Source organism: Eleutherodactylus coqui, chromosome 4, assembly GCF_035609145.1.
Source record: "Eleutherodactylus coqui strain aEleCoq1 chromosome 4, aEleCoq1.hap1, whole genome shotgun sequence".
Classification (NCBI taxonomy): domain Eukaryota; kingdom Metazoa; phylum Chordata; class Amphibia; order Anura; family Eleutherodactylidae; genus Eleutherodactylus; species Eleutherodactylus coqui.
In genome coordinates, this window is record NC_089840.1 from 200,774,469 (window position 1) to 200,791,407 (window position 16,939).

At 45.2% G+C, this 16,939-nt stretch overlaps 1 protein-coding gene across 2 annotated transcripts in view; it reads right to left on the reverse strand.

The window, feature by feature from the left end:
• Window positions 1–16,939, reverse strand: part of PALD1 (phosphatase domain containing paladin 1) — a 237,879-nt gene that overhangs the window by 180,253 nt on the left and 40,687 nt on the right. The window contains exon 1 of one of the 2 annotated variants that reach the window (XM_066600554.1): window positions 4,877–5,103. The exons of the other annotated variant lie outside the window; for it this stretch is intronic. The gene's annotated coding sequence lies outside the window, so the exon portion shown is untranslated. Of the gene's footprint in view, window positions 1–4,876; window positions 5,104–16,939 lie in introns of those variants that run through there. 2 annotated transcript variants of the gene reach the window in all.

Sequence of the window (16,939 nt, forward strand, 5' to 3'; positions counted from 1 at the left end):
AATTACAACATAAGCAGCCAGAACAGCGCAATAACGAATAACCGGAGGTAGAACTACCAAAAACTCCACACTAAGGGGACCTAACAGGATTGAAAACAACAAGGTACTAGATCTTTCATGCCCGCCCGTATCACATCTTGTATCCAAGCTAGAGGCGGTACAACAGGGTACTAGAGCTTTCATGCCTGCCCATATCACATCTTGAATCCAAGCTAGAGGCGGTACAACAGGGTACTAGAGCTTTCATGCCTGCCCATATCACATCTTGAATCCAAGCTAGAGGCAGTACAATAGGGTACTAGAACATCCATACCTATCAGTATCACATCTTGTATCCAAGATAGAGGTGGTACAACAGGGTACTAGAGCCTCCATGCCTATCAGTATCACATCTTGTATCCAAGATAGAGGTGGTACAACAGGGTACTAGAGCCTCCATGCCTGCCCATATCACATCTTGTATCCAAGCTAGAGGTGGTACAACAGGGTACTAGAGCCTCCATGCCTGGCCGTATCACATCTTGTATCCAAGCTAGAGGTGGTACAACAGGGTACTAGAGCCTCCATGCCTGCCCATATCACATCTTGTATCCAAGCTAGAGGTGGTACAACAGGGTACTAGAGCCTCCCTACAAGGGGGTCAGTTCTCTCCAATAATGATCCTTTGGCTCTGATATTGTAATCACTTACTTATGTCAACGTTACAAACACACGATTCCCACAACTTCTAGGGGAGGGATTGCTTTGACAATGAGTGTATTATATCAGTGTATTCATCCATAGTGTAGCCTAGGCCTCATGCTCGCAGAAAGGCCCTATGCACAGAATCTTATGGCAGCACATGGCCCCAACAGCTCCATATTGCTGACCTATAGAAGCTGTGTGTGCCACCGTATGGCGCATCTGTACAGTGCTGCAAATGCTTCTAACGGGAACACCTCCACGGACAGAATATGAAACTGAAGGCATAATGCAATACCCATAGATTGCAGCAGATGCCATATTACAACTCTATAATATAGCAGTGAGCCCCTATATATGACGCTGTGGCACACAGACTGCAGCCGTGGCTCCTTACATTAGTACTCAATGTGGTAGACTTCCACCAGAGATGTGCATGTTTTCCTTGTGTACTTTTACATGTGGACTCACAAGTGAATTTCTGTAATTCAGTTTAAATGGGTGAAATCTGCAAAATGTCCATGTAAATCAGTGACTGATGAGACAAGCCACAGGCTCGAAATTCTTCACAGATTATTCTCACAGTATGTGAATGGAGTTTGCAAATTGCCTTCATGTGCACTGTGGGGTGTTCAATGCAGACTCCGTGGTCACATGTAAAGCTATTTCCGCCATTTCTCCCCCGTACTTACATTACTTGTACACCAGTGCATTCTAATAAAGTTTCTAGTTTCCAACTTCCTTGCAACAAATACTTTCAATGCTCTACAAAACAGAAAGCTGCTTGCATCAGCCACCGATTTCCTGAAAATGCACCTTTTTGAGGCAGTTTATTAAAGTAAAAAACAAGTTCCTGGTCTCGGTCGTTTAGTAATAAACCAATGCATGGCCCGCTCTGATACAGGCTGTATACTCAGTTCCTTCTCTACGATCCCTTCTTAATAATGCCAGCAGATTTCTGGTGAAGAGCCCAGCTAGGTCACATTGCAGTGGCTGTAGTGCAATGCATTTCTCACATTTCATACCCCACTTACCAAGGAGCTCATTCACACGACCACATTTGCACTCCGTATTACACACATTTTTTTAATGCAAATGAAGCCCTCCTTCACACGACCGTATGCGTTTTTACGTTTGCCTGTACACGCCATATAATTGCATGAATGAACTATTGCCACGATTGGGTCCTCCTAATCTTTAGTTGGGCTTTTTCAGCCATCCCCACGGAGGACTGCCGCGTATCTGCAAAAAAAAAAAATACACAGGAGCGATGAAGACCATCGATCACTGTAAAATGCTTGGAAAGACCAATAATGCTTAAATAGGGCCAGCTGTGTTCTTTTCCCAGCATTGTATGCAGAGTACGGGCCCACTTACCCGGCCATAGGCTTTTTGTGTGTGCCCGCCTGCGCTGTAAAAATGCCTGAACGGCAAAGGACCCTGCGGGTATATGCCAAGGCCGTATTGCCCCTTCCCTCCCCCCCCCCTCCGGCCATTTGCAATGGGAGAGGACGGGGCTAAGCTCCTGCCCCTTGTCCACAGCCAGCAATGGGAGGGGCGGAGCATCCCACCCCCTCCCATTGCAAACATGCTGCTAAATTCCTTCCCACCTCCCTTCTCTGGGAGCTAGCATAGGCTCCAACGCGAATCTATGCAGCTGCCACCGCCGGCGTGGAAGGGCCCAGTCGGGCAGTTTTATGCCACGGAAATACGCCACTGTGCACTGAAGCACTGTAAGCCAATGCATCAGAGGGGCTGCATATATCTGCCTGGTGCGAAAACACGGCCGATATACGCCTGTGTGAAAGCCCTAACACACTTTTTTGCACCTTCCATTGAAGTCTATAGGAGCTTGCTGCATATTTCACCAAAAGGTTGGGCAAGACTTATCTTTTCATGTGGTGTATAAAATCAGCGACCAAAACCGGTCACATATGTGCAATTTTTTTTCATGCAACCAAAATCGTTTATCTGAATGAACACATTGGAATCCAATACTTCTCAGGGTCCCGTTTTTTTTGGCGATCTTTTTTTTTGCGTGACTAAATAACTGCGTAAATACGGTCATGTGAATAAGTCCTAATGTGGTATTCAGACCTGCATGCAGAAAATTGACTCTCATAAATGGGTCTTAGGCCACATTCACTGGGGTAAGAGCGATATTGGGCAGAGAAACTTTGTCCGATATCGTGCTTGCGAACGTGCGATTCTCGCTGCACGCCAGTGCGCTTCTCCTCAAAATTTGCATCACCGCTCACGAGTCCTTTATATTCACAAAAGTGTGTAATAGCAACATTTTCATTCTTGAAGCACAGACAGGGCTTTGGTTGATGAACCAGTCCTTGGCCCAAATCTCTATTCCCTACAGTCTCCAGGATAAAAGCATGATCAGCGAATAAAGAGTAGGGTGTAGGGTTTCAGCACAAGGAAGGGTGACAGGAGGAAATACACAACCACAATAGCTAATGCAGGGGGTTGGGAGGGTTATAAAGGGGTTTGTAAGCAGTGGGCAGTATTCAGTGTGGGAAAACTTGTACAAGTATTCAGAACCATGTGTAACTGATCTCGTGTGCATCCAGCTAAGGGAACTGGCAAAATGGACTTCATTAGCACTGCATATCATTTAACCCCCTTTCTGCTAGGAGCAACCATTGCACTACAAAGTAGCAATCAACAGAAAGAAGAAAAAGAAATGCAAGTAAAACAAAAACAAACAAAAAAAAACAATTCTTTAAAATTAGGACAAAAGCTTAGAATGGAGATGTTAAAATACAGTCCTGGACGGGGAGCAGCGAATTAACTTTCTACTTTTCCAAGTCATGACCCAAGTTCAAGAGAATAAATAATGATTGACATTTCTGCTCTGCTGTTCCAAAGAAGTTCCACAGCAGATGGAGACTAATAGATCTGCGATAGATCACTGGCCTCCACGGATGACAAGAGCACAAATAAAAATTCCATCTTCCACAATAACAATTCTGCTATGGAGTTCAGTCATTGATTATATACACACACTTGGGTAGTAATATGCAGCTTCTTGGGCTCATACATGCAGGTCTAGTGAAAGGTTTACCATAATGTGTGCAGTCAATATTTGCAAATAGACAGTTTTGTAACAAAACTTTTGAAAATATTAAACAAAGTGAAACAACAACAAAAGAAAACCCCCTGATCAAATACATGGTGCATGGAAATCTGCGTACAAGACAGCTGCAGGCTAGGATATGATTCCTTGCTACATGTACAGATGGCCTGGATAACAAACACATGTGCTTGGGGTCGTATAAATGCTGGTACTGTAGGTCACATTGCACACAGGGTATCAGATGGGGAGGACATTGCCCACACTTTAAGGACTGCAGCTGTGATACATCTGTTGGAATATATATATATATTTAGCTGGATGACTCTTTTGGAAGTGAGGCCACCTACACTGACTATCACTACTGTAACTTTTGGTGCATTTGAAAATCTTGTAACTTTTTTTGTGACTAAGGGCTTAAATAGACGAACGTGTTTGTACACATTTTTTGCGTGCGTGAAACTCACACCTGCAAAACGTGACAAAGTGAACCCATTAACTTCAATGGATTCATTCTCATGGGCGTATTTCTCCTGCGCAATTTCAGGGCACAAGCAAAGATAGGACTTGCCCTATCTTTCTGTGTGTTGCGCAGAAAACTGCCATAAAAGTAGGTTAAAAAATAAGGGAAAGGGTGTGACCCTACGGACAACTCTTGCTTTTGCGCAAATATGCTCCGCTGTCTGTTGAAGCCTTAGGATGCAACGACTGACACATTAAAAGAATCAGATCGTAAAAACATAGTAACTTAGTACATAAGGCCAAAAAGAGACATTTGTCCATGCAGTTCAGCCTATTACCCCCAATGTATGAAACTGACTGTATTATAATGTGCCATTTGACTGATGCATGACATTATCAAAACTTTTTATATATAAGTCCATAATTAATTGCTAAGCACTTTAAACATCTACATACCAATCCTTAGACACATCTCTCATCCGACTTTTGAATAAGCTTAGATTCTAGATGATCCAAATTTAGATATTGACAGAATTAAATGACAACAAACCACTAATCAGTACTGGTTAGCTTAGTTATAGTGTTCTAGTTATCCAAATAGTTTGCGTCCATATTACTCTAGGAATAGAACAACATAGGTGTCAGCAATACCTGATATCCAGCTGCCCAGCTGTTCATTCAACTTCCTCCCAGCTCTGCAAACAAGGCTTAAATGAAACGTAAAAACCAGGAAATGCAAGTATAATCTTCCTTTTTCTCAAAGGATTTCAATGCCCCTCATGCCGGATCCATGCAGAAGCTCCAGCAGTCCCAAGTATCACACAAGTTTTCTTCAAAGGAGTAACTGGGGGCTGGGCAGGGAGGTAGCAGAGCTTTCTGAGAAGTGTTTCCCTGCTCAGGGCTGAGCACACTGAATTAGAGAGAGGCTCTGCTGAAGCAGTGTATTTCCCTTCATAATAGCCTTGACTGTCTGTATGTGGAGGATGTGGGGGAGGGCTTACAGAGAAGAAGGCCTGCTCCATCCCAGAGCTCTCACCAATCCTTAGGCTTGGCACTGCTGGCAGTAGAAGTTGCACATGAGCAATGAATACACATGATGCTACCTACTCAATCTGCTACTTTGTAGTAGACGTTGCACACAAGCTGTGAATACAGTGATGTCACCTACTGGAACTGCAACTTTGTAGTAGAAGTTGCATAAAAGCAGTGAATTCACATGATGTTACCGACTCAAAATGTTACTTTGTAGTAGACGTTGCATAAAAGCAGTGAATACACATGATGTTGTGTGTATTCAAAATGTTACTTTGTAGTAGACTCTATAGACAAGCAGTAAATACAAATAATGATACCTACGCAATCTACTACTTTGTAGTAGACATTGCATTAAAGCAATGGATACACACAATGCTACCTATTCAAAATGTTACTTTGCAGTGGACTTTGTAGACAAGCAGTGAATACACATGATGCTACCTACTCAAAATGTTAGGGCTCTTTCACACAAGTGCTGTTTTCATGCATTAGGGCCACGTGAAAAGAGCGCTTCTCCAATAACCAATGGTTTCCTATAGAAGCGTTCACATTAAGGAATTTTAGACTTGCTAAATATTCGCACCAATCCAAGATAGAACATTCAACTGCAAAGCTTCTGGGCAGCAAGTTTTAAATGCCCTGCTTTAGGCCGCCTGCAGACGAGCGGGTCGGATCCGGCAGCGAGAATTCTCGCCGCGCGATCCGACCCGAGCGCCTGCAGAGACGAGCGCGTACTCACCCGCGCCTGGCGGCCCCGGCTCTTTCATGTGCCGGCTGCCGCGCAGCCGGCGCATGCGCAGACCGGAGCCGGCGGCCGGGTGAGTGTGTGCCCCGCAGAAAATTAGGGCATGCTGCGGTTTGTTTGCCGCGCGAGATTTCGCGCGGCCAAACCGCGGCCGTCTGCATAGGAGTGCGTATTTTAATGCACTCCTATGCAAACTTTCAGCGGCGGAAATCCCACGGGAAATCCCGCGGCGGGATTTCCGCTCGTGTGCAGGCGGCCTTAAGCAGCTGGGAATTCCTCCAGCCCCGCTGCTGGGCAATTCCCCACAAGCGGGAGGCAGTAGGGGACTCCCTCCACTTCTCTCCTCAAGGGATTTCCCAATATCGGGAAGAGAAAGAGGGTGGGGTTACAGGGCTTTCCCAAGAGCCTTGGAGGAGAGGCTCTTTACTATGGGGAATCCCTGTGAGAATCCCTATAGCCCCGCCCTCTCTCTAGCCTCGCCCACTCTCTATGCACTATGGGGATATCCCTTGGGGATCACCAGAACAGAGAGAGAGAGTGAGGCTATGGGTTAGTTCTCCATAGCAGGGAGAGAGAGCTGGGCTATGGGGGATTAACCCATAGCAGGGAGAGACAGAGCGGGGCCATGGGTTAATCTCTGTCTCTCCTCCTGGAGCAGCTATGCTGTTTTAAGCACAGCTGCTTCAGTGAGCAGCTGCCCGTTCACGTGATTTTTAGCACAGTATGGGTGCGATTTTTCTTGCGCACCTTTGCTGCGCTAAAACCATACTCATGTGAATGAGAACTTACTTTGTAGTAGACATTTCATAAAAGCAGTGAATACACATGATGCTACCTATACAAAATGTTACCAAACGTTTTGGGTGCATAAAAAAATTGAGCCAAGAAAAATAGCACGTCGGCAACCATTTTCAGTCGCTGATTTTATACACCGCCTCAAAAGATAGGTCTTGCCCTATCTTTTGCCAGAATACGCAGGAAACTCCCATAAACGTCTATGGAAGCGGAAAAAAAAAAGTTAGTGGGAGGGAGTTTAGCTACGTCCAATGCTGGGAAAAGAAAACAACTGGCTCTATTTAAGCATTAGTAATCATTCCGAGGAGTTCTGCCGATCAATGGATTTCCGCGCTGCAGCGTATTTTTTTGCCGATATGCAGCAGCCATCCATGTGAATGGCAGGAAATACATTAATTAAGATCAGGATTTGATCACGACACTTTTTCATTCATGCAAAAAAACGCGGTGTATAGACCAGTCATGTGAATAAGGCCTAAGGCTAAATTCACATCACATGGCATGCGAGTGCCATGTGATGTCTTTAAAGGCCCCATTGAAGACAAAAGGCAAGGTGTTTCAAGGGAACACCAAAAGATAGAATATGCTACTAGGGGGAAAAAATGCTCATATGAATAAGTCCATTTAAAGGAATGGAGTTCACATTTGTGCGAAGCTTGTGCATCTTGCAACACATAAAACTCGCACGAGATTCTCACTCATGTGAATGCAGCCTAAGGGCCTAAACAGATGGGTGTGTTTCAGTCCCGTTATGTGGCCGGGAATATCACGACCGCATAAAGGGACGAAACAAAACCATTTTCGTTTTCACTATTGGGATTCTTGCGCGTTATTACTATGTGCGAGAAAAAAATAGGATGTGCCCTATCTTTATCGCACATAGTTAATACTACATAAGAGAAGTATAGGGCAGGACCTATCTTCAAGCTTTTCTTTCAAACTCGTGCGCTATAGCACAGAATTTGAATAGTATGAAGAAAAAAAACAACCCTGGTTCATGTGCTAATTAGCAGTGAGTGTATTAGTGCATGCACCCATCTGTTTTTGCCTTAGGCCGAATGAACACAGGCAGATTTGAATTGTGGAATTTCGAGCGGCCGACTACCTCTGAAATCCGCAGCAAATGCCGCCAGTAGTAGGATATGCAAAAGTAATCCTTCATGTACACGTTTCCGCTTGTGGATGAAAGATCGCAGTATGCTCCACACGTACGATTTCCATTTTAGTCAAAGAAAGCTATTTGACCCGCAGCCTGACCACAATTGACATTGCAGATGGGCCGCGGATTTCGCGGGAAAAGCAGGAGTTTAAATACAAATCTATACAGTGCATGTCCGACAGCGAGCCGTGTAGACCACCTGCAGTGCAGATGAAGCCCTAGACAAGCAGGTACAGGTTCTGCCAGGGCTGGATTCCGCATGTGGAATCTGGCTCTGCCGTTTTGCATGCAGCCTTGATGCTGTGGATTTCCTGCAATGGAATGGCCTGTGGAGAATCCACCGAGGTTACAGTACAAGCTAGAAGGTATGGAGAAAATCTGCAGCACAACTAACATGAGTTGCAGATTTTAAACCCTAAGGCTGGGTTCCCACGGGGCAGATTCCCGCCGGAAATCTCGCGGTCTGGCCGCAGCAAAAAACTGCGAGATTTCCGCTGGGAGAAGCACCGCGGAAAAACCCACGGCGGCTTTGAAGCAGCCCAGCCGCTCGCTCTTCCGCTGCAGCTGACGCTCTCATAGAGGAGAGCGCGGCCGCAGCGGAAAGAAAAAAGAATGGACATGCTGCGGTCGACAAAGCCGCGCCGCAGCCGCGGTTTCGGCCGGATTAACCGCAGCGGATTGGCCGTCCCGTGTGAATGAGATTTCTGAGAAATCTCATCCACATGGCTGGCTAATCCCGAGATTAGCGGCTGCAGGCGGATTTGCTGCGGCGAAATTCTGGACGGAATTTCCGCAGCAAATCCGCCCTGTGTGAACCCAGCCTAAAGCCTCATGTCCATGGGAAAAATCAGATCCGCTGTGGATTTGTAGCGTGGATTTGGGCTGCGGATGCACTGTAATTGTCTTTTATTTTTTATGCGGGAGACCAATTGAGCTATGTGCTCTATGAGCTCCCACACGCGTGATCCGCACTAAAATGGAGTATGTCCATTTTTTTTCATGCTCCAGAAATTTTTTAATTACCATCCGCGGGTATTTATCTACCCGCGGGTGGTCAATGCATTCCTATGGGGCGTGGATCCGTGTGCGGGAAAAACGCTGCAGATTTTAATTCTTATTTGCCCCGTGGACATGAGGCCTAAGGCCAGATTCACACAATCGTATTTGTGCGTGCAGTACGAACTGAATAGAACCCTTTCACTTCAATGGCTTCATTCACATGCACACATTTTGCGTGTGCATTTTCGGCCAGCAAAAAAAGATAGAACATGTTCTATTTTTCTACTCATTTGCGCACCAAAGGTCCCCATAGAAGTCTATGGGGGGGGGGGGGATGCAAATACGTGCACAATACGCAAGGAGAAGCGTGATACACTGTGTAATTGCACTGGAAAAAGAACACATTGGAAATTATTAGCCATTTCAATTTGTTTGCTGCATGCAAATCAACATGACTTGGGGCAGAAAAAGTACAGTAAAACACACCCAAACATGTGCAAAAAAACCTCGTTCGTAGTGCAAAAAAGTTGCGCTAAGGTGTGTGCAATTGCACTTATGCTCGTGTGAAGCTGTCCTTAGCGACCAGAATATTTTTTGCCCTAGGCCGGATTCACACAACCGTATTTGCATGCGCAATACATGGTGGATAGCAGCCAAATTCCTTTGCGCTACAAAAATGTTTTATTTTTCTGTGCATTTGGGCAGGGAAGTAGAAGAAATGGATAGAGCAGGAGCCTGGCTGTCAGTAGTCAGTCAAGCCACCACATTAGGCCGCTTTCACACGGGCTACACATTGCATGTATGTGAAGCCCATACTTTCTTATGGGTTCTTTCGCATTAGTGATTTATTTGTAGGCTGCTACATTGCAAGAAAAAAAAAATTGCTAAATATTCCCGCGATTTTCAATGTTTTGTAGCCCATGTTTCTCTATAAATGCAGAATAATGAAACCAATGATTTTCAATGGTTTCCTTCACATTTGCGATGTTTTCACTTATGCGATCACAGCATGCCCAATCTTTCTGCATTTTGCTTTTTTTTTTTAAATCACAGGTTTAGGGCGGACTCACGCAGACATATTTGCTTGTGTATTTGCACACGCAAAATCTGTGTGCGCAATACACAAAGAATAATACCCATTATTTCCATTGGGATTATTCTGATTTTCATATTTTGCGTACGCATTTCACGGGTGTAAAAAGACCCCACAGCATGCTCTATTTTAGGGCTGCAACAGATGAGCGTGTTACGCAATATGCTCACTACAGCACAGTTTTACTTGTGCAGTGAACGAGTGTATTTAGCCCTCTTTTCTGCGCAGATACAGAGCGTATGTGCGCAGTCACCATTCATTCACATGGGAGGGGAAATCACCCTGTCAAGATTTAAAAGGCTAATTAGCCTAAAATGCTGGCGGTGATCGCAGGTATGTGCAGTGTTTAGCGCATACCCGCAAAGGCAGATGTATGTGTTTGTGCACTCCTATAGACCTCTATGGGGGTCTTTGATGCACAAACATGCACAAGATAGGGTAGGTCCTTTTGTTTGCACCCACGAAAGCAATGGGCGAAAAAATAAGTGAGAATGGGTTCTCCGCATTATATGTACAGGAAAATGGCAGTGTATCACGCTCATCTTCTTTTTTTGCCTTCCTCTGGATTAACAACATAGGAGGATAAACAGGCTGAACTAGATGGACATTGTCTTCATTCGGCCTTACATACTATGTTACTATATGTATCTGTTTAAGCCCATAGGGGCATTTGTGCATCAAAAGCCCCATAGATAGGACTATGGGGGGTATGCAAATGTACCCAAGACCCATTAAATTGCGCAGTAAGCTGAGCAATTTTGCAGAAAGAAGTATCAGTCCAATTCCCTTTTCTCACAGGAGACAGGCCGCTTATAAGGGAGTTGGGGAAGGATAGCTGTTGGCTGAGATAGCGTTTGGCCAAGAGCTATTGTACATGTATGGGCACTATTACGATAGCCCACCCATATCTGATCAGTGGGGTATCAGGGGAAGTAGATCATTTTAATCTGCATAACACGGAATAGCAGTAACTAGAGGTACTAGAAAGTAAAGTGGTTTATGACTCAGGAGCTCCCTCAATGAATGACCACCATGTAATACTACATGTCTTCTGCAAAAGAACTGTTAAGTGAATGACGATCAACCTGTATAAACAGGCCTGTTTACTGTGAATGCCGGTGGGTGGGCGGAGCGATCTCTGGTCTGCTCCGCCTCCATTCACTCAGCGATCTTCACTTCTGGAACAACTGTCAGGCGCTGACCTCTACTCAGCCGCTAGGGGTTCGAGAAACCAGACCTTCGCTTATCAGCTGATCACCGGGCTGGTTTCTATTTTTAAAAGAGTTGTTTTTTTAATATTTTAACGGCAAGAACCAACCAGAAAACACGCCTTTACTTTCAATAAATGTCTCCTGTTAACAGAAATTAAATGGACATTTTTATCTTGACCAATCATGGCCATAATGAGAATACACTTCTGTACGAGGCAACTAGGTTGGCCAGAAGTATGGAAACAGCCGAGTGCTACATTGTTTCCCAGACTCCCATCACTTCTATGGGAGCATAAAAATAGTGTAAGACAGACCCACTTGGCTGTTTCCAAAATCCTGACCACCCACAGCTACCGCATACAGGCAGGCCAGGGGCGTAGGGTCAGTTCTGGAGAAAGGTGTAGGTCGCAGACATGGAACCTGCATCTATTAGACTATTATGGCATATCCTGCGGATATGTCATATAAGTCTGAGATGGTAATACCCCTTTAATGACAAAGTAATGACAATGATACAGCAGGATATGAGGATCAGACAAACACGCGTTCCTAGAATGCCCCAGGGTACAATTTCCATTGTGTCAAAAGAAGGTGAACACCACATGCTTCCTACCCTTTGCACTAAAAATATTTGTCTAGCCATGTAAGGACACACAAAATCTAACGCTGCAAAGACCCTTTTTTGTAGAAATAGAAACACCAAGAAAAACACGTAAAAATTGGGTGTGGCTTGGGGTAGAGCGGCAAACCAACATAGCAAATTGTCTGCTTCATGGCTGGAATTCATTGTTACAGCGGGGCTGGGACCCCTGCTGTCTTCCTTTTGCTGTAGCCTGCCCATCAACATCTGGAAAGTTAGTAAAGTCAGGCTGGGGGGCCCTGCGTTGACCAGAGGATGTGATTCCGAGGGTCCGTCAACAAGCTCTACGGGACTGGTTCAACCGCACTGTTATCATTATACATACAGGATTGATGGGTTATAAGTGAAATTACCCTTAAAATGTGATGCACCACTAGGCCTACGATATAGTCCCTTCTTTGGGTATAAGATATGCGAAATGAAGCTCCATGCGAAATAAGATACTTTGACACTAAAAGATTCATGAACTGCTAAAGAGTTTCAATCCCCTCTTCAAAGTTAGGCCAGATTCACACAGGAGAGTGCGATATCGCGCCGAGATATTGTACTGGCCAAAGTGCATTTTTCATGACCATGCACAGCGTTTTTGATTAAAAAACGCATCACTTCTGTGAAATTGCGATCCTCACGCGCGTGTTTCACGTATGTCAAAGGATCGCAGACCTTTCCCATTGACTTCAATGGGAAACATCACATCACACGGCATACGAGTGGCATGCGATGGCTTTTAAAGTGCCATTGAAAACAATGGTCGAGCGTTCCGAGGGAAAGCCCAAAGATGGAACATGCTGCAAGGAAAAAAGAATGGCTCGTGTGAATGACTCCGTTCAAAATGTGCGCAAGAATATCATTCGTGGGAATAAACCCGTAGAGCTCCTTCACGTGGTTGTATTTGTGCGTGTAAAATGTATATGCACAATACGCAGAGAATACAACCCATTGATTTCAGGGGTCTCGTTCTCCTGTCCTGATTTTGCACACAAATTTTGCGTAAAAAATAAGATTTGCTCATTTTCTTCTGCACACTAGAAGTCTCTGGGGGGGGGGGGGGTGCGCAAATGAGCTCACAATACGCAAGAAGATGCGCGGTATGTTGCGCAATTCTGTGGGAAAAAGAACTCATTAGGCTAAATAGCATTTTAAATTTGGATGTGTTCGTCTTCTACGCAAACATGCCTTGCAAACTCAAACAGTAGGCTGACACATGCGCAAAAAAGCCTCATTTATAGCTCAAATACGTTGTGCTGAGGCGCACGCAAAAATGCATACGCTCTTGTAAAGAAGTCCCTCAGGCTGTTCTCACACAGCCCACATTTTTGCTACAATTAGCGTGGCGTTTGAAACGCTGTGCTACCCACGGTACAATGCTGCCATTGATTTCAATGGGGCTTTGCAGACCAGCGCTTGAATTTAGTGTTTTTAACACCCAGATTTTTGAGTGCTGTCTGCTCTATTGTTACGCATTTTAGTGCTTTTTAACGCACCTCATCACCCATCACAATAATGGGGTGCGTTAAAAAATGCTGTGAAAGCTGTAACATGCGTTTAAAGACGCAGCGCGAGATTGCGGTTTCGGATGCTGCATTTTCTAAATGCCCATGTGAGAGCACCCGTGGGCTGCATTCCCACGAACGTATATCAGCTCGGTTTTCACACGCAGGGGGGGGGGGAGGATGGAAAAGCCAGGAGCAGGAACTGAGCTCCCGCCCCCTCTCTGCCTCCTCTCCACCCCTCTGCACTATTTGCAATGAAAGGAGGAGGGACGGGGGCGAGGCTAAGTTATGAAAATTAGCCCTGCCCCTGTTCCGCCTCTCCCCATTGCAAATAGTGCAGAGGGGCGGAGAGGAGGCGGAGAGGGGGCGGGAGCTCAGTTACTGCTCCTGGCTCTTCCATCCTCCCCCCTGGACACGAGGACAACGTATGTCGGCTCGGCGTGAAAACCGAGCCGATATACGTTCGTGGGAATGCAGCCTTACTCTGGATTTGACCTATAGCATTGTTCAGTATGATCTTCTAGGTTTCGCTTTGCAAGAGGTAGTGAAGACGCATGATTATTAAACCAATGCATTACAATGGTTTCCTTCTCATTTGCGATGTTTTCACTCCTGCGATGCTGCGTAGAAAAATAATTGCAGCATGTCCTTCGATTCTGTGATATTGCCCATTGTTTTCAATGGGGCCGGCAGCAGCAGCAGCCCTGGTTCCATTGAAAGCAATGAGAGAAGATTGAAATTCTTTGCAGCTGCTGTGACAGCTGTGTCAGGGGATTCCTTCATCCCCGCAGGGAGTTCCCTCATCACTGAACACTGTCACAGCAGCGTCAGGAGATTGCAATGTTTTCCCATTGCTTACAATAGGGCTGGCGCTGCTGCCCCATTTAAAAGCAATGGGATGAAGGGATTCACTGCAGTGATGGGAGGCTTTTTTCACATGAAGAGGCCTCACATCCAGGGGTTCCATATCCATGAATCACGGCCCGAATAACGATACAATACGGTATCGAAGCAAGCTACAATTTATTTCATGGATTTCTCATCCTACTGGAGCCATATGGCGGTACAGCAAGGGCCTTTAAATAAGCTCATACTTGAGACACCTGTGGGCTTAAAATAAGACTTTAGCTATTGATAACGAACAAGCTACTTGATAGCAAATTGTGATGGCTGGTTGTCGTGTCAGATCGGGGTCATGCCATATCATGGCATCAGCCCCTGCCCACATGATCCACATAGCAGCACATGCTCAGTGTTATTTCGACGTTGGTCACCGACATGACCACTTGTGGATGGATTGGTCAGCCGGGAGGTGTGTCCCAGCCAGCCAATCAGCACGTGTCTGTACACATTTATTCCGGCTCCTCCTCCTGGAGGACGCTGGTTATACTTCTAGTCTATAGGGGTTTCTGGTCTAGTCGGTGACTCCTGTCCTGCTCCACTGTCAGATAAGTCTGTTTGGTGTTGAGTATATTTAGGATGCTGTAACATCTTTCTCCGGACGTATTGCTATTGCTGCCTTACCATTTCATCTGGTTACTTGTGTATTGTTTAGCATCTATACCGCATGTATTGTTATTTATTGTAGCAAACATTATACCTGGGCAAGAACGTTCCTTGATCTGATCAATGAGCCATTTAAATGTGCCACCAATCGGATCATGACTCAACCACTTAATGACTGGAATGCCGGGTGCACGAAAAATGTGGTATCCTCCCATTAAATAAACATTAACAACAAAATTTAAGCAAATTGGTGCATTCAGATGTGCATTTTTTATGCCGATGTAGTGCGTAATACAAAATCACAGCATGTCATATTTTACTCTGCAGTCATGGACCAAGTTCGCCTATTAAAAAAGTCTATGGAAGCATAACCCCCACCCAACACACACAGACAGTAAATCCACGGATGTTAAATCCGCATGTGCTGCGTTTTTTACGCATTTTGTTGGCAGGAGATGGTGAAAGAAAAAAAAGTGACACCAACCACCCCCCGTTTTCTTTTTTTTTTTTTGGTACGCCTTAGAAATGGATGGCACAGGGCCGGAAACTGCACTTACTCAACAAAAACGCATGCAGCACTCACGTACACCCGCAGTGAAATCAGTCTGTTTTTACGAACTGAAACCCCATATGCCTGAGTGATTAAGCCCTTAGGCTACATTCACAATGGCGAGTGCAATATCGGGCCAAGAAACGGGGCACAAAAAGGTGCTTACCAATCTGCGATTTCCACGGCAATGCGTTTTTGATTTAAAATTGCATTGCTATGGTTAAATTGAGCAATTGTGCACAACTTGCGTGCGCAAAAAGTGCAGTTGCACACAGAAACTCGCAACTTACATTCTGCAAAAACACAACGTAAGTATGCTCATACTCGTGTGAAGGGGTCCCAAGACCGATATCACTCAAGCATAAGCGCATTAACGTGCACATTTACAAGACAGTTGTTTCATTTTTGCGCACACCTGTACGTCTTTACTGTATTTTTTGCACGCGTAAAACTCAAGAAAGCACGCTCTAATTTATTTCAATGGGCAATTAAGTTCATTAGTTCAATGTGTGCTTAGATTTATTTTTTTATTCATATGCAAATGTGCAGGAAAATAGGCTGTGCTGCGTTTTTTTCATGAACTAAATGCATGTGCAAATACGCTTAGGTGAATGAAACCAGTAAAATCAAAGGGTTCTATTCCCTGCGTATTGCGTGAGCAAACTTTGAGTATGCACTGGCTGCCTGTTAAATACAGAATTCAATTTAAATTCGCTAACTTAATCCACAAAGCCCTCCACAGTGCAGCGCCCCCCTATATTGCCTCCCTCATCTCAATCCATCACCCAGCCCGCGCCCTCCGCTCTGCTAACGAAACCAGACTGAGCGCCCCGTTAATTCGAACTTCTCATTCCCGCCTCCAAGACTTCTCCAGAGCAGCACCAGTCCTCTGGAACGCACTACCAAGGGCTACCCGAGCAATCTAGGACTCACAGAACTTCAGGCGTGCTCTAAAAACGCACCTCTTCAGGGAGGCATACCGCATTCCCTAAATAAAGCCCTCTGTACTCCGCCTGATAACATGCTCCCTGACCTACTGACTGCAATCCCTGCTAGCCATCATAAACCGCTCCTGCAGTCAAACCGATTCTGCCGTTACACGGCTAAATGTCTGACCATTGTCTATGTGTATAGAATCCCACACTCTCCACCTCGCCATGCCGTGTACATCTCCAGCCCCTTTACCTTCTGTATCACCGCATTACTTGTAGTATGTAAGCTCGTTGGAGCAGGACCCTCACCCCTATAGTTTCCATCAACTGATTACTATGTAACCGTGGTTCTGTAATTTTTGTACCTTTGTCTTTCTGTATTCCCCCTGTCTATGTAAGCGCTGCGGAATATGTTGGCGCTATACAAATAAAGATTATTATTATTATTATGCAAAACGGTGCACAAATACGTCCATGTGACACAGGCCTTAGGGTACATGCATTTTAAAAGTTGCGCCCAAGATGATCAGGCACAAGTCGCTTTGGACAGCACTCA